This window comes from Mycetomoellerius zeteki, unplaced genomic scaffold (genome assembly GCF_001594055.1).
Source record: "Mycetomoellerius zeteki isolate Tzet28-1 unplaced genomic scaffold, Tzet1.0 scaffold265, whole genome shotgun sequence".
Classification (NCBI taxonomy): domain Eukaryota; kingdom Metazoa; phylum Arthropoda; class Insecta; order Hymenoptera; family Formicidae; genus Mycetomoellerius; species Mycetomoellerius zeteki.
The window spans coordinates 282,549-305,411 of NW_017257244.1; the positions used below are offsets into that span (position 1 = coordinate 282,549).

General features: G+C 35.8%; 1 protein-coding gene across 2 annotated transcripts in view; it reads left to right on the forward strand.

Annotated features, from left to right (window-relative positions):
* Positions 1 to 1,686: 1,686 nt before the first annotated feature.
* The window catches only part of LOC108724006 (uncharacterized), a 50,031-nt gene continuing 28,854 nt past the window's right edge, over positions 1,687 to 22,863 (forward strand). The window contains exon 1 of one of the 2 annotated variants that reach the window (XM_018450096.1): positions 1,687 to 1,731. The gene's annotated coding sequence lies outside the window, so the exon portion shown is untranslated. The remainder of the gene's footprint in view (positions 1,732 to 22,863) is intronic. The other variant, XM_018450097.1, reaches the window with a different exon arrangement.

The window sequence follows — 22,863 nt, forward strand, 5'->3', positions numbered from 1 at the left end:
CTTTTTTTTTTTAATTCCCGAGTGACCTATTCAATTGGAAAATGTTCTACGAGTAGCGTGTTTCTCGGTGCCTTCAATGGGGTCTACTTAGAATTCTATAGTCGACATAGTCAACGTGACATTGACGTTACGACGACCCCGAATTGGCGCATTGAAGGAATAAAGTATTCCTTTCTGCTTTTTAAGACATTTATCTATTTGCTGTTGAAGTCATTACGATAACCATTACGATAGTCATTTTTCAAAAACCCACAGCGTGATCACGACTTTGAACTGACGTACCAAAGAAGAGAAAGAAGCAAGAGAGCGCTCCTTTGTGAATCTTCCGAATATTTTCTTTGTGCTGGCTTTGGTGAATTATTTTACTATCAAAACCGATCGTCATCATCGTCATCGTTGTGGCCGAAGACAACATCGCGACGACTTAAAGTTGGTAGACTAAGGATCACCAGACGATCGCGGCGGCGAGGTGGAAGAGGACGCCCGCCGCGAAGAGAGCTCTCCTTCTCCTGGAGTGTTCACCTACCCTACCATTTCCTCCTCCTCCTCGTCCTTCTCCTTCTCCTCCTCTTTCTCCTCTTCCTCCTCGTCTTGCTCCACCACCTCTATAGCGCTTACAGTCGTTCGGTCGCCGGCGAGCAATACGGTTTACGGCCGCATACGACGGCGTCCACGAAACAGCTGGTACCACTGATTGCTGGTCGCGTCCGGCGACCGCAGATTCTCAAGAACTTCTTCGGAAGGATCGATTCCGTCCGCACCAGCTCGTGAAAGGATCGAGATAAGAGGGACGCGTGAACCACGGTGTCTAAATTCGTCCTCGCGATATCGAAATTTCGTGAAACGCGTACGCGTGAGTGAGAGTGATATTCGCTTCTTTCGAATTTTCGACCTTTCAGAGACACAACGTGGCTCCTAAATCGATTATCGAGAATACGGACTCGATATATCGCGTCTCGCGCGAGTGCTGAAGAGAATAGCACGAATAGTGTTGAAGAGAGTCAGAAATAAATCCGGTTCCATCCCGTGGAAAAAGCCAAGATTGTCTGTTACAACTTAAAGATCCAAAAGTCAGGATCTGTTACAATTAAAATATCGAAGAATCAAAATTTTTATATACACAAGGCTTCAAAAGATGTCGGGATCTACATTCTAAAACTTAAAAATTAGAAAATCTGTTGTAGTTTAAGCATTCAAGACTCAAAGTATTTACATTTATAAGAGGATTCGCAAAGTCAAGAGATCCGTTATACCCTAAGAACTCGATGAAAGGCTGTCTTGCTTTACGGAATCAAGATCGGATAGATTGCGGCCAAAAGAATCAAGAGATTTACTACATCTCAAAGATTTAGAACGCCAATACTCTTTGTATCCGATATTAATCGGGATAAATTACATCTTAAGGATCAAGTCAGCAGTCATCTATTAGTTTCTAAGTCAGACTCGATAAAAGTCGTATGGCCACCGCATCGACGCACCTGCGTGGATACCTGTGCAGAGCCGCGACGACGCCTCCTCGCGTCGTCCAGGATGCGTTCGCGCACATGACCCTCGATCAGTGAACGACCTTTTCCGGAGCACCTGCACATCCGACAAACCGCGTTGTATACGTTATTCGAAGGAATTTTCCTAACACTCAACGTAATCTCTGATCCTCCGAGAACTCAACCGACTTGGTTTCTACGAGGAGTTAACCTGGCAGAGATCTCCTCGTCTCTTCTATTCCCAGAGGTTAGTCACTCGCTTCGTTCCGGTATCGTACACACGCGTGTGGGCAGTAGAGTGTGGGTACACGTTCTCGGTGCAACGATTGCCCGTGTGCATGCGCGTATGTGTGTGTGTGTGTGTTTTTGTATGGGTGTGTATGTGTGTGTGTATATGTGTGTGTATGTGTGTGTGCGTGTGTGCGAGTACGAGTGTGCGTGTGAGCTTCGTGCAGGTATATATTTATCCATGTTGCGAAAGTGCAGCGAGCTGCATTATATGCGGCCAGCGAGGTGTGAACTTTTTCGGGGATCGAGCCTCGTTTTACGCCGTATCGATCTGAAGGAGGAATGGATGAGACTCCATTTTAATTAAGCCATCACATCGTTTTAAATGAATACACGAAATATCGTGTTTCTCGAAAGTTTCAAGCTTATAAAATATGTTCATAAAATAAACGTCTTTCGATGATGATAATAATAACAATGAATTCACTCCGAAGGAATGGATTCTCATTGGTGAACATACTGTATATTTTCTCGCATAGGCACACGCACGTTTCTCTGTGTTTTCTGAAAGATCACAGGATTGCGGAATAACATTCCTTCCAAGATGATTGATTCGATCATTAGGGATAACTGTTATTGCTATGGTAAATCGTAACTATGAAAGTCGGAGTAAAACGGAATCCTGGGACGGATAAAGACGATCTACGCGGTTGACGCGTAATCATAGTTAGAGCCAGCCGTATAACACCGCTTTGTCGTTCGCGGCCACTCGCGCGTTCCGGATGCGTGTAATCTTCGTAGAGTTACACGCGGCTTAACGACGACGACGACGACGATGGAGGTGTCGTCGCCTCTTTCGTGCGCTGGAAATCTTCGCGATGACGCAGCCTCCGTGCTCCATTCGCGTCGAGGAAGATTCATCAATCGCGCCGGAGATTATCGCCCACGATGTCTGTTTCGAAAGGAAATACTCATATCATATACTCGGTTCAAACTAGGCTCAAAAATGCGATTCCTCGGAATTTTTATTCGTCACCACGAGGAGAGCCAGAGTGACGACACCGCTATATCGCCGAATAGTTTCGTGACACCCTGTAAGCGCTTATCGCACGCCGGTGATCGCGATTAATGGAAATATTTTCAAGGAAATCGTTACTTAATAACAAGTTTCTTGAAAAGCTAGTATGATACGTATTCGCGCTTATTTTCGATGGAAAATTACGATATGATGCAAATGAGTGCGCGGTGTTGCGAAGGAGAAAGTGCGCGATCGTGATTATCGTCAAAATTGCATTTTTCTTGCGCGCATCTCGCTGAGCAAACACGGAAATCATTCTCAACATAATACCGAGCAGAACTCAAGCAGAAATGCCTTGTAACTTGTAACGCCTATGTAAAAATACAAAATTGTAAAAACTAGAGTCAAGGGTGCAAATAATTAATTATCTATCAATTAATTAATTTATGCTACATGATTTGCTTAATTAATTCATATCACGTATTGTATATAAATTAAACTAACACCATATTAATTATACAATATTTAAGAATAAACATTACGCGAAAAATAGAATTAAATTGATTTGAATGAATCAAATAAGATCAATTAGATTAATCAGCAAGAAGGTTCATGTTTCAACTAATTTCATTCACTTTTCATACGTGTCTTTTTACTTTCGTTGACGTTTCGAGAAATCGGTTTTCTCGCTTAAAATTGACCACAATATATCCGTTTTACGTGATGAATCGCCACTGCGGCGGTGTTGCGGCCTGCGAAACAAATAATTGGTGAAAAATTCCAGCTGTTCATGATACCGCGACCACGTTACGGTATTAATTAACTATAAAATTGCGGTAATGGCAAACGTGTCGCGCGTGTGTTGCGCGTGTTAGATCGTTCCGCGTGTCACCAAAATAAAAACTAGTCACGTTCATGAATGCAGATTCCGCGTGGATCCAGATATTTGAAAAATCGAGGTTGAAGGAACGAAAAAATGCAACACTCAAAGGCGATAATTACAATCATTACCTAAACTTCCTTTTTCATATCATTCGTTGATGAAATTAGTACGAAGGAAAATATTACAGAAAATTAAAGAAGAAATGTTTTATTAAGAAATTTAGGCAAGTTTAGTTTTAAAATTTTGCTCAGAAATGGAAAATTTGTTTTAAAAATAGTACATAAAATTTTTTCTCTAAAATTTTATTCCTATTTTTATCTTTATTTTATAAAAGGTATTGTATTAAATATTTCTGTAAGATTTTAAATCTGCTGAGTCAAATTTTTTTAATCTCAAACGACTCAATTGTAAGTGTATAATATAATTTAAATGTAAACACATACATTTTATAAAAGCCCGAGTTCAAGTTTCTAAAAAAAAAGATACCTAATGAACTGGTCAGAGTCGCCGATTTTAAGAGCGATTTTTATGTTGGTTTAGAGATTCTTATGGCAGAGCTACAGAAAAAGAAAAAAGGAAGAGATGAGGGGATTCGCCTCTCGTCGTTTGTCGCTCATGGAATTTGGATGAATCTGTTATTTTCGTCCGGGGAAACCGTGGAAGGAATTTTGATCGCCTCAACTCCGGTCTGGCGCACCGGGTGAGGAGTGTCCAGAATCGACGCTCGTTTTTCGAGAAAACGCGCCGCGGGACAAAGACATGACTCGCCCCTTTCTTTATCTACGGACATAAACACGCTGGACATGTAATTGCCAAATAAAAGTGCGTCTAAAAGCGTCATTTAACCCGCTATTTCTGGCGCCAGCGAAATCCGCGAGCTTACATTCCTCGCTATTTTGATCTTAATTTAGAATCCTATAAACTTGGACTTAGCAAACAGCATAAACCAATCAAGATGGAATTTAATTATCCGAAGAAATGAATTTTAATTTTTTATTATAAATTAATATAATTTATTAAAAATTAAATAATATTTAAATTAAACTAAATTTAAATTTATATTATATATAAAAGATAAGTTTTTGAATTTTTCTAGTTGAATAAGTATTAATAAAGGACCTCTAGTTGCAAAGTTCTGTGAATATTTTTGAATTTCTAAAATATTTTAAAACATTTTTCGTTTCCTGATCTTAATTTTTATATATCTAAAAAAAACTTTAATACGCGCAAATATTCTACAAAGGAATTAAAGACAGAGTTTAAAATTTTAATGTAAGCAATTTTTAAAAAAAGTTACTTATTCTTAAAAAATTAAATGTATTAAAGTAAAAAAATAATTAGTTTGTAGTTTTTAATTTTCCAAATGAATCACAGCGCGATTACAATCGATCAGTTAGATTTCCTTATATTCTGTTTCCAATAAATCCAAAGTGACTTTGTGCTCCAAACGGCACTTGATTACGATAAAAAAAATAGTCGAACGGAATAAGGGACCGCAAAATAGAAAACGGCAGGAAACGCAACGCGAACGGGCCAAAACAAAGGTAAGATCGAGAAGGCAGACGCGGAGATACGCATCTACGAGCGTGGGATCGCGTGTACGCCGGCGTTGAAGTCTCCTCCTTCGGCTTCGTCGAAATCACCGCTTGACGCGAGCGGGGGATATCTGGGACGCGCCGCGCCGCGTCGCGACGCATAATGACACCGACGCTTTTGTAATCCACGTGACTATCATGCGCGACGTGGGCTATACAAAGTATTCTCTCGATTGAGTGAGAGCCACCTTTAGATGGCCATTAAAAACGTGTGTATTTTAAGTACACCGTATTATATTCTTTCAAATTTTCCCACGCTATTAGAGGAGTGATAGAATTTTAAAAATCCAAATAATAGGTATGTGTAAAATAAAAATGAATGAATTCCCCTATCGTACATCTCCCCAATAATAAAATAATTTTTCACTTCTAAATAAAGTTTAAATTCAGGAAATTGTAGAATTAGAGTTAACAATCGAGTCAATATCGATCAGATCTTATAGCATAAAAGTTAGTACTGTAATTAATTATGTCAGTGTGACAATAAAATCTCACACCTATAAAATGACACGATTAATATTATTTCCTCTAGTCAATATTTCAATTGTGGTAACTTTTTTTAACCTTTTTTTAACCTAAGAAGATGACTGCAGGCATAGTTAATCTTAAGAACTTCGTTTTGGAAAAAAAAAATAAAAAGTATTGTCCAGAAGTTTTAAAGTTCATTATTTTTACATTCCTGTATCTTATAAGGATATAAATAATGTAAATTTTTAACTTTATACATATTAAAAAAATATAATAATAAAAATAAAAAAAATTGGGGTATTCCGAGCAAGCCATCTACTTATTTAAAGATTAAAAAATAAAGCCATATAAATGAAGGATATATCGGATAAAGGTTCGTGAATTCATAGACCTTAAAAAGATTAATGATACCTTCTAAGATTTAAGATAATAAAATTTAGACTATAAAATTATATGGTAATATGTAAATATACATTATTATATGATATATAGTAATATAAATAAAATTATACATGTGATCATGTTTTTTTGATTACATTGTTAATTATCGAACACTTTACATGTTTCGTTGAGCAGAATGAGAAAGCAAGGTGGATTATTAACAGTCCTTTTTACCGACGATGCCCGGAGGAAGATAGTGGAAGGACACGTGAGGTCATCGTCGTAAAATACGTCGTACGACGAGGAGAACCTGAATTTTTCTCCTTGACGATCCTAGTTCTCATGACTGGACACATAGGGTAAAAAAAATTGATGTTCACAGAATTACCGTGAATATCAATCGATCAAGCTTCAGTTGTAGTAACAAAATGTTTCTGATCGTTAACTGATTCGAGTTTGATTTCGACGTTGATTTCTAGATAGCGACGTATCTCAAGATAAAAAGATCAATCCATCGACCTTTATTTATCTCTTTATATTAGAGTTATATCAAAATTATATAATTTTATACACAATGCAAATGAGAAGCGATTTTACATGAAAAGAATAAATAAAAAATATCATAAAAAATCATTTTTCAATTTTTTATGGAAAACTTTGCTATTCGAGAGAATAGAGTTTAAAAAAAATTAGTGACGTTGTTTAATTGGAGTTTTGTGTAGTTTTTAATAAGCGAATAGCCGAGGGACCACTTTAATCGAACTCTTGGAGAACTTAAGATTTTCGGTGGGCATCTCGTAAGCTCTCGGAATAACGCTCGGTCTCTAAATTGTAGAACGAAGTTGTCACTGAATGACTTTCATCAGTTTCTAGACGCTCTTAAAATACACTATAGGCAGCAATGAGTCACCGCTTTCTATCGGAATGTTAATAGCGAATGCACATGTGTGTTCTGGATGGGAAAAAAAAATCGATTTCTCACTCTCGTTTCTTTGCGCTACTACTTGCTTATTGATATTGCGATACGAATATGAGAAGAACGTCCCCGCAAGACAGATTAAGTAGAAGATAAATGAAAGAAGCGAAGAAAGAAAGGAGAGAAAGAGAAGTCGACTTCGCAAAAACTTTAAACCTCGTAATTACGCTTATTTACTTCGTTGCGAAACGCACGGTCGAATTTTAAATCACAAGTACGCACACACATGTAAATAAATTCCTCTGGTGATGACGAAGTTGTTCACTAAATCGAGACAAAATCTGTTCCTTCCATTTGCTAATAAATTACTGCTTTATCATGATAAATAATTCTCGATATAAAAATATGTCTTCTTTTTAGGATTATTTTAATTCCATTCTACAAATTCTATATTCTATTCGCCCAAGTTATGCACATTGAATTAAGTCTTATTGCATGACTTAATCTATTATTTTTTAAGTCTTGTCAAAGCAAATATTCTAAGCTTCTTTTAAAGTAAACTTCAGATTCTACATTCCAATTCAGAATTTTTCTCAGATTCTAAATATCACATATTAAATCGTGTTAAATATTAATTTAATCTCTTCTAACTTTTCTAAAAGGCGGATTTTTCTAAAAGGCGAAGTTTTAATTTACGTTAAATTGTAGGTTAAGCGGCAATCAAACGAGGCATACTATTTTCAGATCTATTAAACATAGATTCTACTCGAGTCTGAATTATGCACAGTGTTGCAGTAATATACACGTTGCACTTAGCCGCGGGTTTCGCGAAGTCTAATATTTTCCCCGCGCGCGCACTCAGCCTGCACGAGTGCAGGACAGGTTCCGACGACGACGGCAGGATACTCTGACATTTGCCAGGTTGATAGTCGAGTGGTTCACCTATAGCGAAGTGCACCTATCCGTTGCATTATACATGGTGTCCCAGAATTACCGGATGTTCTTTCAATCAGTTTCTACGATCAATTTTGTGATAATCTTCGAACGCGTTTAACAGAAAGTTATTGTCATCGTTTAACACACTCTTATCTATTTTTGACACTTTGTATTATATTTTTGACTCTTGTACAGACATTTTGTATCTTTGTAACTTTAAGTCAGTTTAAGTTGAGACTTTTAAAACAAATCCACTTATAATCGACTGAAGAGAATAATTTAGAAATAAATTATGTAAAATATGAAAGATGGAATTTTTTAGCTGAGTTAAGGATAACGAAAGGAATAATCGTGTTATATTATAATTAGATAATATAACTATTCATGAGTCTCATAAAAAAATGATAAAACAATTCATAAACTCATGACTGGCTCGATGTTTACGTCAAGATCAATTCTAAATCGACTGAAGAATCTGTAATGAGAAACCTCTTCGGTAGCTCGTGGTACATCCTACTTACGTATCCCTCGGTCGAGAGATCAACGAGTCTGCGTATTTCGCCAGAATTTCGAGTCGGAGGAAGCGGACTGAAGAAGCAGGCTAAGGCCCCGGGATGGCAGTGGTACGATAATTACCAGCTGGAAAACGCGAGATGATGCATAACGCGGAGAGTCGCAGGCAGTTAGCCGTGCGATTGCAGAAGCGAGCTTAGAGCCCGGCGTCGTAGCCGAGGGCAGGTTTGCAACCGCTGCCAGAGAGAAATTTCTACAGAGTTGCTGCGCTGTAGCGGTCGTTTCGACATAGGTGCAGGATCGAGGGGATCCTGCACGCCAACGGTGCGAATAACATCACCTTATTTTCATACACCTATACACGCGTATGAAAATATTTTTATTAAACTTTCGAATAATTTTCGGAAAAAAAAAAAAAATGTATGTAACAGAAAAAAATCAATGATATTTGTTCTCTCAATATCTGTGAAAATATAAGGGAGAAAATATGATGCAAACTCACCGCAAAATCTCGATGTCGACGAATAAACCGATGAATGCATCATGGCAGAGATTCCCTGGAAGAGAAAAATACAACGAGTGAGAAGTATTTTATCTGACTGTGCATGAAGCATTGACAAATCAGTGTACGGGAAGGACAGTTTTGTTAAAGTAAAATTTAACTAGATACAGATCTGAAAATAATTTTGTTGAACTATCAAAATAGTGTAGGACACTCAAGCTAGTCTGTGGAGAATATAAAATTTTTTTACAGCATGATTTAATTGTATCTAGCTAAATTTTTCGATACTTCAATAAAACTGATCTTTCCATGTGAGAAAATAAGTATTTAAGTAAAAAGAAATTTAATATTTTTTAGGTTTCTCATAAACCACTTTTATGATCTAATTTAGATTAATTTTCTTCTTAAATTTATCCTAAATTATATCTTGATTTTATTGCAAACACATTATGAAATTTCTGAAACTTGGAGTTCCCTTTTCTTGTCTTTATAAATCTCATAGCTCTGTGAGGAAATGACTGCATGCCAGTGAACAGACTCCGCCGTGCCATGAAAAGACTCCTCGGCGTGCACGTGTAATTAAGGGTGTAATTAGAACACCGGATAAGAGTGGTTTAGACCATTACAAAGACAGACCACTACAGAGGTTGAGGAAAATGTATCCTCGTCGAGTATACTGACCTAATATTCTCAAAGAGCTAACAACTCAATATTTCGAAAAATATCAAAATTTCAGAAATTTGATATTAAAATTCGGAAAGTTGTAATAATTAAAAATTCAAAAATATAAAAAGTATTTTACTTTTTTATTTTTAAATATATACACGGCAAAAATAGTTTTACTGAAATATCTAACAATTTAGCTAGATACAGATCTGAAAATAATTTTGTTGAACCATCAAAATATAATTAGGACGCTTAAATTGGTTGTTAGAATGTTAAAACTTTTTATAATCAACATTTAAATGTTCTACATATAATTATTTATGTCTAATAAAATTATTTTCAGATCTGTATCTAGCTACATTTTTAGATACTTCAGCAAAGCCGTTCTTTTGTGTAGCAACATGTATTCTAGAATCTTTAAGAACATTATCATTAAAAAGTTTTGCATATTTTTAAATATTGCGTTATTTCGTTCAATATTTATGTCGTCACGGATATTTCTCCCTTGAAGTTTCACACACACGATAAATACACCCAAGGGAACACATTCCTTAGAAAAATAACGCAACATATTCAAGAATGTTACACGCAAGAATGACTGTAGAATTAATTTTTTCTTAAAGAAATATTACCTTCTGTAAAGAACCTTTATTAAAAAAGTATGTTATTAGAATTTTTTATTCGAAACTAAATTTCTTTCCGATTCAAGGTATAATATTTTTTTTCGTTCAGCTATATCTTCTATAAAATTATACGCCATATTTGTATGTAACGATCATGTAGAATATTTTTGTTCCACAGCATCTTGAGCTAATATCGCACTGCACGGCGTCGAAGACGTGATTATCCGCGCAAAAAGATGCGGAACCTCTGTGGAAAGCCCTCTCGTACTATGTCTCGGTTGTCAGAGTTAATGCAAAATCGCGAACGTGCCGCGAATACAACACGTACACAAATGCACACGCTGCTGGGTGCAACTTAATGACGATGTCGCCCCGCGTTACAAACACGGTGTACTTATTAGCGCGAGGCGCGTTTAGGATTGTGCACATCTTAATTAGCATCGGCGATTAACGAGGTCACCCGGACGATACTGTTGTGATGGTGAGCGATAAAAACTGTGCGGTTTGATGTTTTTAAGTATTTCCGATCTCGGCCACAGTTCTTTAATTTATTTTACGACGACAGATTAAAGCATATAACGGTCCAATTTTTTTAAAGATATTCCAACCGTAAAAATATATATTTATATTACTGGTCGACAATGATTTTATTAAATGGATAATTTTGATTGATTTTTATGTACATTTTTATGCTGATTCGGAAAATGAGATTAGGGCTCCAATTTTTTGTAACCGACATATCTCTTTTAAAAACTTTCACATTTTGTTAGCTTGTGAGGTTGAGCCTTTTTTTTAATTAAAATAATTTATTTTTGTTTGAAGCCTCTTATAATGAGTAGAAAATCAGTAGTATTCGCTATGAATCATTTATTTATGTCTAAGCAGAAGAGATAAGTGGTGGAATTTTTTTTTTTAGAGATGCGTGTTATTTAAAAACTCTCAAAAAGCATTCTCCTCATTTTGGCAGATTTGAAATCAGCAGAAAATACTATAAGAATATAATCCTATTAGATCACATAAGAAAAGTGAAATCTTGTCGACTAGTGTTACTATTAAAACAAAAATTAAATAATTTTATTAAGTTTAGAGATTTGAAATTTCTGAAATTGAATAGTAGTGTCAGATTTGTTTATTAAAGTACAATTTTTTGATGCTGATAAATTTAGAGTCTTAAATAAAAGATTCGAGTTTAAAAATACGATGGTGTGAAGATAAAATGAAAAATATTTGGCTTGTTTATGGCCATATTGTATAACACAAATTCTACTTAATCTTGCCAGCAGTAACGGTAGAAATCACAGAATCACGAGCTTTACTTATGCCATGTGGCCTTTGAACTCGTGTTTCGACAGCGCCAGCACAAAAAGCTAAGCTAATGCATAACCAACGGAGCGGAATCGAGACACGGCGGAGCCAGGCGATTAACGCGACTGTCGTGACACCGCTGTTGCGGATGTCGATAGCGCGACTGACGACGTGGTTTCCCCCGTGTCAATCAGACACGGTTTATCATTGCTGATAAATTTGTCTGTCAGTAGATTGAAAAAAAAACTCGTTTTATCGAGCGTGATTCTTTTGAACGCTTTAAATGATTTTTATTGAAAAGAGAAAATTCGATTTTTCGGAAGTGTAAAAGTACAAACATTAAATAGATTTTTAACCCTCTGTCTGTAATTACATTTTTACTCTCTCCGCGTCTGCAATTTAGATCTTTTTTGTCCAGCCTAAGTTTTTTTACTGTTCCTTTAAAAAAATGTGGAAAAAAATTCAGGATTATTTTTCAACGTTCTTACTTATTAAATAGATACTACAAAATATTTTATGAGGGGAACCCGACTCCGCCCTCCTTCATTCATTTCAGAAAAATTTGAGGGTGAAATTTCGCTTGCGCCTAAAAAAGACTCAGATGACGAAGCGTTAATATAATATACTTTTCTAAAGAAATGAAGATTTCAGTGACACACACAGAAAGGCAATTATCTTGTTTTAAAATTCGTTTACCCAAACACTCGTGTCCCTTCGTTAGTTCAGTTAACAGAGATTCCCCTGTAATTTGGACGTAAACGATAGAGTCTCGGATATTTTGACTTTCTCCACGTGTCTGTCAAGTTTCGTTTCAGTCCCGCGTATCGCCCAAGGGGGACGATTGATCGGTTGCGCAAATCAGTGTGCTTTCTGGACGAACTTCCGCTTGTCAAAGAAAACGGACTTGGGTTGGCGCAGCTGACCCAGTTTGCGTGCGGGGCCGAACGGGCCCCACGGCGCGCAAGGACGCCGCGAAAACAGGCGAGACGGCGCGATGTGTTGTTTCTTCGCCTAATAAACTCGGCATGAGAAGGGTGGAGCGCTTTCGAAACGAACGACGGTAATTATCGGTTATACATATACAAAGTAATACCGGCCGGTCGACTTCCATCCTTAGATCGACGACTGACGTGACGCTCCTTGCCGCGCGCGAACGACGAGGAAAAAGAACGTGAGTTCTCTCCTTTTTCTCGGTGTTTAATTAACCGTCGTTCGGCAGCCTTGTTAAATCTAACGATCATCGATATTGACTTAACGGAATCGAATGTAGCAATCGATATTATGTTCTCCGCTATTACGATCCTGAGATTTGATAAAGTTATTTCCATTGGATGAAAATTATTATTGCTATTTGTTACGTTGATCGTTATTAAAGAAGAAGGAAGAATATGAATAGTTAAATTTAAAAATTTGAGATCTTATAGATAAAAAATAAAATAAAACATTAAGCGAGCACTGAAAAAAGATTAAATCTTAAAACTAAATCTTAATATATTTCTTTGAATACAGTCCTAAATAAACAATTATTTACAGTAAATAAATATTTACTCAATAAAGATAATAATTAAATCAAATTAATGAGTCCGTTTTTATGTAGCCCGTAATATAGTGAATTAAAAGAGTAAGCCATGAGGATTGTCCAATAATAAACAGTTTTTAAATTATAGTACATCAAACTCTATTTTACACCTTTGACGCACCATAGTTTACATTGTTCACAAACTATCCATTATTGAACCTTGTGTGACTTGTGTCTATTACATGTTTTGTTTACCATATTATATAAGCCATATCATGTGTGTGAAAACTATCTAAATCTTATATCTAATTCAATTTTTAGATACTTCAATAAATATTAAGATGACATTGTGTGATAAAAAAACAGTAATGGAGAATTCAAAACTTAAACGCTAGATGCTAAAATTAGAAAAACAGAAAGCGTTGAACGCATCTAATAATTCAATAACCTTCCGCCACAGCGGACGCAGGGTTTCGCGAGACCCGCGAGTTAGAGTTGTTTACTCTTTTCAACTGTGAAAAAAATGATTAAATGGATATTTGTTTTTCTATGATAAATGTTTTTATTTCTCTTTCTACATATTTTATACATATTTATATATCGATTCGACATCGATTCCATTGTCATTTCTCACTGGGTAAATACCAAATTGCTAAATTTTGCACACCAGATGTGACAAATAACATGATTAAAAAACAAGGAAGCAATAAACAAACGTCAACCTCAGAAAGGCTAGACATATAAAGGAAGAGGAAACGCTGTACGCGTCTTGAAATCTAACAATAAGAATCTCAAATAGATCTCCAGTCCATTAACTTGCGAATTAATGAGCACATGCGGAACGACAATAGAGTCGGTTTTTTTTGCATAGAGAGCCGACGAAAAAACCGACGAATAATAATCGAATATTCCAGGAAAGTCGGGGCTGTGACTGACGTTCGGAAAACAAATTCCTCCCTGATCAACGGTAGTCCATCAAAAGCGAGCACGTTGGACGCACAGCGTGACAAGCCGAGGTCCGACAACGATTAATGACACTGGCGTTCTCGCGGTAGCGTATTTGGATCGCCTCTAACGATCGGTCACTGTAAATAGGTTGAAGGCGTACCCGGGGGCTATCCGATGGCGTCAACATCGAGGTCGCGTTCCAGCGCGTTAAAGTCTCCGCACGAGCCGCTGACTGCGTTCACGCAGACAGGACACGAATTTCGTGTTCCTCGCGGCGCAGATATTCCCAAGACTCGCGCGCGTGCGTACGCAATTTCTGTCGTTCAATCAAAGCAATCCAAGACTGGATCAGTGGATTGCTTTAATTTCATTGTGTTGTAAGATGTACGAGAAAGAGAGAGAAAGAGATCACTGAGAGATATCGAACGTTTCGTGGCGAAATAACTGTCCAGTTTCGTCAGCTGTGTCGAGAGCGATCGATAAATGGAATTTATGGTGGGAACAGTCGTCAAGAAAGAGAGAAAGAGAAGAGAGAAATGCAAAGAAAAAAAATTCATTATTTTTTAAGCTTGGGACTTCCGTTAGTTTGGTAACTGTCGCATATGAAACGGTTCCAAAAGTGTCAGCTTTATTAATAACCCTCCGTCTGTGCGATCATATTTTTACTCTCTCCACCTGCAATTTGAATCTTTTCGTTCAGCCCAAGTTTTTTTTACTGTTTTAGGCTTTCGAATAAAAATTGGGATACTTTTTAACATCTCTATTATATTATCAAATAGTTTTCTCGATTATTTTAGGATTTTAGGGCTCCGCTCTTCTTTATTTCGGAGAAATTTGAGAGTGAAATTTCGCTCGTGCCAAAAAAGACCTAGATTGCAGACGGAGAGCTAAGGCTATTGAAATACAATCGAATTTTACTAAGAATTAAATGCGAATTTGTGAGTAAAAAGGTGAAAAATCACATTAAAAGGAACCTATATTTCCTTTGCACTAAAAAGATCGCGAAGTCACTGTATAAACGAAACTCATTTGCCAATCCAAATCCAAAGTATTCACTTTGGAAACTTCTTTGTTTATTCAAAGTGTCCACTCGAAAATGTTAAAGCAACTCTCTTATAACTGATGACTTCCAGAACTGTTTTAAGACATGGAAGTACACGGGAAGGCCGGTTTTGCTCAAGTATTTAAAAATTGAGAGAGATACAGATCTAAAAATAATTTTGTTGGCCCATTGAAATAATTACGTAAGATGATCAAAATTGATTGTTGGAACGTCAAAACTTTTTGTAGTATTACTCATCATATTTGAGATGCCTACGTAATTATTTTGATGATCCGACAAAATTATTTTCGGATGTGTCTAGCTACAGTTTTAAATATTTCAGGAAAATCGTTCTCTTTCCAAGTAAACTTTCTCAATTTATTTCTCGCAAAACAAGTCTTTCATGAAGCAGCCCCAAAACTTAAACGGTGCAATTTTGCGATAACTCGCCCCGAGGAAAATGGTAGGCGGTAGCTCCTCTAGCAGGCGGATGGTTGCCAAGCCCTCTATGACGCCAAGAGAGCACGCGGTTGTCTCGTTGTTGGGGCAATAACACGCGCGATCCGGGCACGGCAAGACTCTAGCTGCTCTCTAGCTGCTATGAGAGAGCACACAGGAGACGGCAGGCAAGCAGGCAAGCAGCTCGGGGCGATGTAGGCGTGCTGATACTTCCATCCAGTCTCTCTCGTGTCAGTCGAGTCGGTCGGTTTGATGGTGGTAACGCCAGCGAATCGACCAACACAAGCAACCTGGTTGCGCAACACCAGGCAGCCCAAGCCAACGACGACAACGATGATGACGATGACGACTACGAGAAGCAACGCTTCGTATCGGTGTGCTTCGTTTCTGCATCGTTCGTTCGTTCATTCGTTCGCCACGGTAAATAGGCTAAAAGCTTAACCGTCTGGTATGTACCTGACACTGCGAGGCCGCATTCAATCGCAATGTAAGAAAGACGTGTTTCTCTTTCTCTCTCCTCGACTCCCACTCGCTTAGGCTCCCCGTCGTCCGCGGGTCGTCCGGCTTCGAGAACACGATCGTGTTTTAATTGAAATCTACCATACACCTTATAGATTTCGCTCTTTCTATCACTCTTTCTGACTCAATGCGAGCTTGTTTCGCAACAAACGCAAAAAAGATTTCTTTTGCAAGCTTTTGTCAGGAAGGATATTTTGGACAAAAGCATATGTGAATCTACAGGGAAAGAACGATTTTGCTGAAGCATCTATGTAAGAATTTAACTAGGTACAGATATAAAAGTAATTTTGTTAGACCATCAAAATAATTACATAGAAATCTCAAGCATGATGCTGCAAAAAGTTTTGACATTTTAACAATCAACTTGAGCGGCCTACATAATTATTTTCAGATCGGTATCAAGTTGAATTTTTAGATACTTCAGCAAAACTATCCTTTCCATATAGGTCTCATTCTAAGTTACTTGATGCAAAAATAACAGTCGATTAAAATAATCTGACAAATCCTTTTTGATAAGTCTTCCGATTCTAACGACTTCGAAAAAAAGAATTATGATACCGACGATTTAATAAATTCGTTGTTTCTGTCTTGAGAACTCTGAAATTATAAATTATGAATTTATTTTATATTCTAATCCTTCAATTGTTGTAATTTTTATTAATGATAAGTCTACAGAATTATATGTAAATTTAATAATAATAATAATATAGATTAATTGTAATATGGATACAGCATGTAATTAATTTTAATGAGGCTAATAATTTAACTTAAATCAGCCTCGTTTTTGCATTATAAGTTAATAATGATTGCAGTGAAGGAATAGGTGCCTCCCTCCTGTAATTTCGGTAAAACATTGGCTACGTTTACACCGTGCGCTTAGTCCGCGACCTATACGATAGATGTCTTTGTTTAACCTACAGAATAAACAAGGACATCTATTGTATAGGCCGCGGCCTAAATGCACGGTGTAAATGTAGCCATTAAAACCTCAAAAACCAAAACAAAAAGCGTTGAATTAGCGTTCTCCAAGAGCAGAAAAAACAATGTTTTTAAAATTCTTTGGCTCTCTGTAATTAGATAAAATTTCTAGAATAGAGAATTTCTCTTCATAACATATTAGAATCCTGCAGAGGAATGAACTTAATTACATCGCGTTAAGGAAAGATCAAAGGCGGTGTTGTACTGCGTTGCGATGCGTCGCGTCGCGGCAGCGGAGGAGGAAATGCAAGACGCGTTCGTGAAAGAGAAAGAGGAAGAGAGTGAGAGATGCCGTGCCATTATAACGGCCGTGGAATTCCGTGTTCCTGTTTCTCGTGACGTGTCGTGATGCTCGTCGTACCGAAGAAATCGAGATGAGGGCCGGTAGGATTGGAAATGAAATTCGGCACTTCGGATGCCGGATACTATCTATACACGGATGCGGAAACTGGGTCAGCTAACGGTGAAATTCGTGCCCCGGCACGAAAATCCACTTTATATGGCGGCCCTAGGTGTCGGAACTTCCGATTAAGCGCGAAGAATCGCCAAACGCAAGGTCGAAAAGAACAATCGGATGCTTTGTCGAATACCTTCGTCTTTCGCCCGAGAATCTAATTTTAAGCGAGTATAGACATTTCGAAATGTGAAATATATCTAATTATTTAATTATTTGGTGCAAATTCTTAAGATCATTGCCCTTACAAAAATCTAAATGATTCAATAAAATAAAAATTAATAAACTAAAACGTAGTAAAGCTTATATAAATTACTAACATACGTTTATAGAAGTATAATACTGGCCAATTTATTACTGAAAGACAGTACCTAATTAATTACTTATTTGGAGTACTAAAAACACTAAACAACAGTACTTTCAATATTTAAAATAATTAATTACTGTCTTTCAGTACTAAATTGATTAGTATTATATTTCTATAAAGGTATTGTTAGTAATTTAGATAAGTTTATTTAAATTTTTGAGTAATTTATATACAAGTTTTATCATTTTTTAGTTTACTAAGTTTTATTTCATTTATTTTAACAACAGTTTCCTTTTAACTTTCAAGATTCTTTATGTGGATTTATAATTTCCACAACATTTTAACTATTGACCATTGGTACTTGATTTGATATTTTGAAAAATAGTTATCACACTAATTAAACGAACACTGATTTAATTATTATTAATTGTAAGATAAAATCACCGCTAAACAGTTTTTACTAACTAACACGAGAGATTGTTAATTATTCAAGAATAAAAGAATAAGTTTCTTACACGCGACATAAAATAAACGTTGAGTATCGCGCGGCGCTCGTCGCTCGCGGTTTCCTGCGAACTTTAAAATCGCGCACGCACCTGAATCCAGTTACGGTCTCGCACGACTGAGCAAACTGGAAATTTCCACGGAACCTGGTTGCTTTGCACGCTGATATTTTCCCTCGCATCGGCACGTTTTTATACGGACGACCGGCATTAAGCAAGAAACCGCGAAGCGACGATAAAAATCTCAAACGGAGTTAACGCGTGATCTGTGCGCGATGTCGAATGGATTCGCTTCTGTTAGCCAGTTGATAATAAAGAGACGAACAAATGAGCGAAAAATTCGTTGCGAGAATAAATCATGCTTTTTAAAAAGCTGAGACGATAAAAAATTAATTTAATTTTAAAAACATATTCTTATTAATTAAAAGATCAATTAACCTAGAATGACATCAGAAAAATTGACGTAAAATCGATTAATCTAATTATTTTAACTAATTAAATTTACATCAATTTAGATCTAGATCAGTCTAGAATTATTGAAAATGTGATATTGTCTATTTATAGATTGATTAACAATTTAGGTGAATAATTAATTCAAATTTAATAATAATAATGAATCAAATAAAAATCTTTAAAAAGAAAATTTTCCGAATTAGATTTAGAAATGGAGGATTTTGTCAGCATTAAGACTAATATTTTTAAATAATTCCCGTTGTACGCCAAACCATGGAAGCTAGGACGTCACTTTTTGTTTCGATTGTTTATCTTGTTAAGATTTCTTCTTTCTTTTTTTTTTTAATCATTACACGTCAGTTCCTGAGAATGAGAGTAAATTACAAATAGTAACGAAAAAATAAAGAAATCAACGACACGGATGTTTTACTTTGTATATCGCGAGCCAGTAATTTTGTCCGCATAAATTATAGTAAACGCCACTTAGCGAAGCATTTAAGCGCTTCCTGCCTCTCACGCCACCGAGATGCTCCCTATTTAAAAATATAAAAACAATCCCCGATGGGTAACATCTTGGATGATGTATCTTACGGTTTGTGCCGTTTTTACTGCGTCACACGCAGGAGATGTTTCGAAAGTCGCACTTTGATCGCGGTGATTACGTTTCGTAAATTTGAAGCGATTTCAATTTCTTATACTATATATACTTTTAACAGAGAAAAAATTCATCCTTTAACCTTTAGAGGATCTATTTTTTAAATATTAGAGCTGAGTAATATTTACTATAATTTATTATTTCATTGCATTTCTTGTCTTAAAATATGATACTGTTTTGAGCGCCACTACACAGTAAAAAACATTTGGTATTTTGGAAACAGTACACTCAAGTCCTTATTAAAATTTTGTGAGGAATTTTTAATATATCCGAGTGTTAATTTAACATAATGAGATTATGTTATTTGAATATTTTGTGTTAAATGAATATTAAACATTTCTTAGTGTCAAAACAACACAATTTATAAGTAAATGAACAAATAATTTAAAAATAATATGTTTTAAAAGGTAAATTCTAAAATAAATGAATAAAATGTTAATTTAGTACATCATAAATGTTTATTTTACTGAAAAATGTGCTTTCACAGTTTGCTTACAAACTATGTCAGTGTCATCTTTTTTGTATTAATTTTTTTACATTATATTTGTGGTACTTTCAAATTTATATTCATCTTGTGTTAAATTAACATAAAAATTTGAGTGGACTATTTGGAAGACGTTAAATTTAACGAAAATTTTTTAAGTGTGTTTCTTAAATGCTTTCTTGTCCTGTAAATGTCAAATATTAAATATTAATATAAGATCTAATTTTAATACTTCGATATTGATAAAGTAAATAGTGCATAAATATGCACTATTATGCAAAAGATAATTTTCTCAGACATTATAGTGTCAAGAAAGAGTTTCGAAACATCACGCATATACATCAACCGAGTTACAGTTACCAGCCAGGCTGTGTAAAATTTTAATCGAAAATTGAGATTACGGGCACCTCTGAGCGTAGGCCGGCTCGTTGGCCTAGAAATATCCCAGCTCGATCCTCGCTCCGCGCTAAGGATGGCACGTTGTATGCGCAAGCGTGTTGGAGGAGCGTGTAAATCGTAGCTCGTGCGAGACGCGATGTACTTAATACTTTAATTAGATGTTCAAGCGGGTTAACTTGTCGGACGAGTTACGATTTCTCAGTATCGAGTCGTATCCTCCCGATCCTGCCAAGGGAAATCGACGATTAGCAATGATGTTCGATCAGCGCAGGATGCAACAATTTTCCCAGGAATGCAATATATGACTAAGAAATAAATGGATTACTTTTATATTTAACAATAAAATAAGGAAAAGTTAAGATAAAATATATCTTATTATATAATTATTCTCAGAAATTACATATTCAGCTTTATTTTTATTACTATATGTTTTACTATTTTATCATTAAATTCTGAATATCGGAATTCCGTCTTTTATAGTCATTTTATCTTTTTTAAAATTTTGTTATTATTATGTCGTTTTATTCCTAGATAAGCAAGAAGAGAAGAATATTCTTTTACCAATTGTTTCACAAAATATCTTACATTGTTTAATTTTATTGTTTTTTCTTACTATTTTATTTCTAACATATTTTCTTCATTTCCTTCCTGATATTTTCTCCGTCATCTTTTCTTCTCAATTTTATTTACTGAATACATGTGTTTAAAATAGTAAGAATTCCTAGGATATCTATCAAGGATTTACAGGCAAGCGAAACGGAAAGAGATGCGTTACGGCTCCTCACCTTGAGTGATTTACATTGCTGCCGGATATAGATATTCCGTTGCAATTACGTGATCACCGTTAATAACACATATTATAAATAATTTCAAGTGGTTCTTATTTGTCGAAGCTCTATCGCATCCCTCACCTCTTGACTCGATTTGTTCTATATCATGTATTATGTCGATATGTACTCGTCGCTGTATAATATTTCTAAATGTCACATATCTGGACTTTTAATATTGTCGATAATAAATCAATCAATATCAGCGATAAATCAATATCTGTCATTGATGCATTTATTTCGACAACGTCGTTTTCGTACAACGCGCGCGCGAAGCCTTTCACACACATATAATGTTATTAACCTCAACAGAACAAACTCTTAATTTTTAATATAGGGCGCGGATTTTACACGTTGCTTTTCGACTATAAGTAATTGACAGATCTGCATTCGATCCCAATTTTTGTCCCACATTACTCATACACACTGAAAAAAAATACTAAATTTTAATAAATATTTGTTTGAATAGTTTTAAGTAAATATTTATTAATTTGATATAAAAATCATTAATTTAATTTAGATAAAAATCCCAAAATTTTAGGACTAAAATATAAAATTTGTATTAAAAAATCATTAGAATTAACTATTATATACCATTTTTACAAATGTACTTTTAATTTAATTGTGTGCGAATACTTGATTATTAAAATAATTTTCAATCTTAAATAATTCTTGTACAATGTAGAAGTTCAAGTTAAAATAAAATTATAATGAGCAAATTATGTGATATGATGTGAAAATATAATTTAAAATATATTTCCTCTATCGAGGTATGTGTTCGTGTTTGCACAGATACGCTACTGTAACATAGTATCTCGCGAGCACGGACGTCTTATTATGCAAATGGCCGCATCCGATACATCTCTAGATGCCGTATCTACGCTTTAAACGTTGTAACTGCCACGCTGCTTTCACAAGGTCTCGATAGAAATCATCGGACTCGCGCTTTTCTAATCGCTGATTTACGATATTCTGCGCGCGGATAATTATCGGCCGCGACTTCTTCTTCTTCTCCTCCTCCTCCTCTCTTTCCGCTTCTCTCCCTCCGTCTCACGAGATTAATGATGCGTATATACTTTTTCACACGTGAACGCTCTGAAAATTATTCGCACTCTGAGCGGCGCGTAATTACGCATTTCGTCACGCCGTCGGATAACAAATTGCCGGATCGAGTCAGCATCCCGGCGCCGGGACGCCCTGCGATCTTAACGATCCTCCACTTTCCTCAAACTCCTTATCAAGATACACGTTGACCCTTTGCAATCCTCATTTACTGAAAGAAGTTATTAGAATTGCTTATGCCATGATTATCTTAAAAAAAAAAGACGGTTAAATTTATATTTATATATATTTATTAATTTATATTTATATAAATTTATAGTCAGAATGTCTCTTAAGCAGTAATTATTCCCAAGACGGTCGTTAAATTTATATGAAAGTTAATAATATTAACGACCTAATTAATGAATTAATTATTTAAGAATATATAAATAACTGTGCAATAATTAATACTTTAGAAATTACCTGAAAAGAAAATTGATTGCAGATACATAACATTTATCTTTTTAAAATGAAGGTGATTTAAGAGGTAAAAAAAAGACTCTAATATCGCGATTGACCCAGGTGTAAATCGCGGACCTGTTTATCGGATCCGCGCCACGTGTGATTTATTTTCACTTTACGTAATATTCAATTATAAGATAGGGTAAAGAAGAGGAAAAGAGAGGGCGAGAAAAAGAGGCAGAGAGAGAGAGAGGGGGGGAGAGAGAGAGAGAGAGAGAGAGAGAGAGAGAGAGAG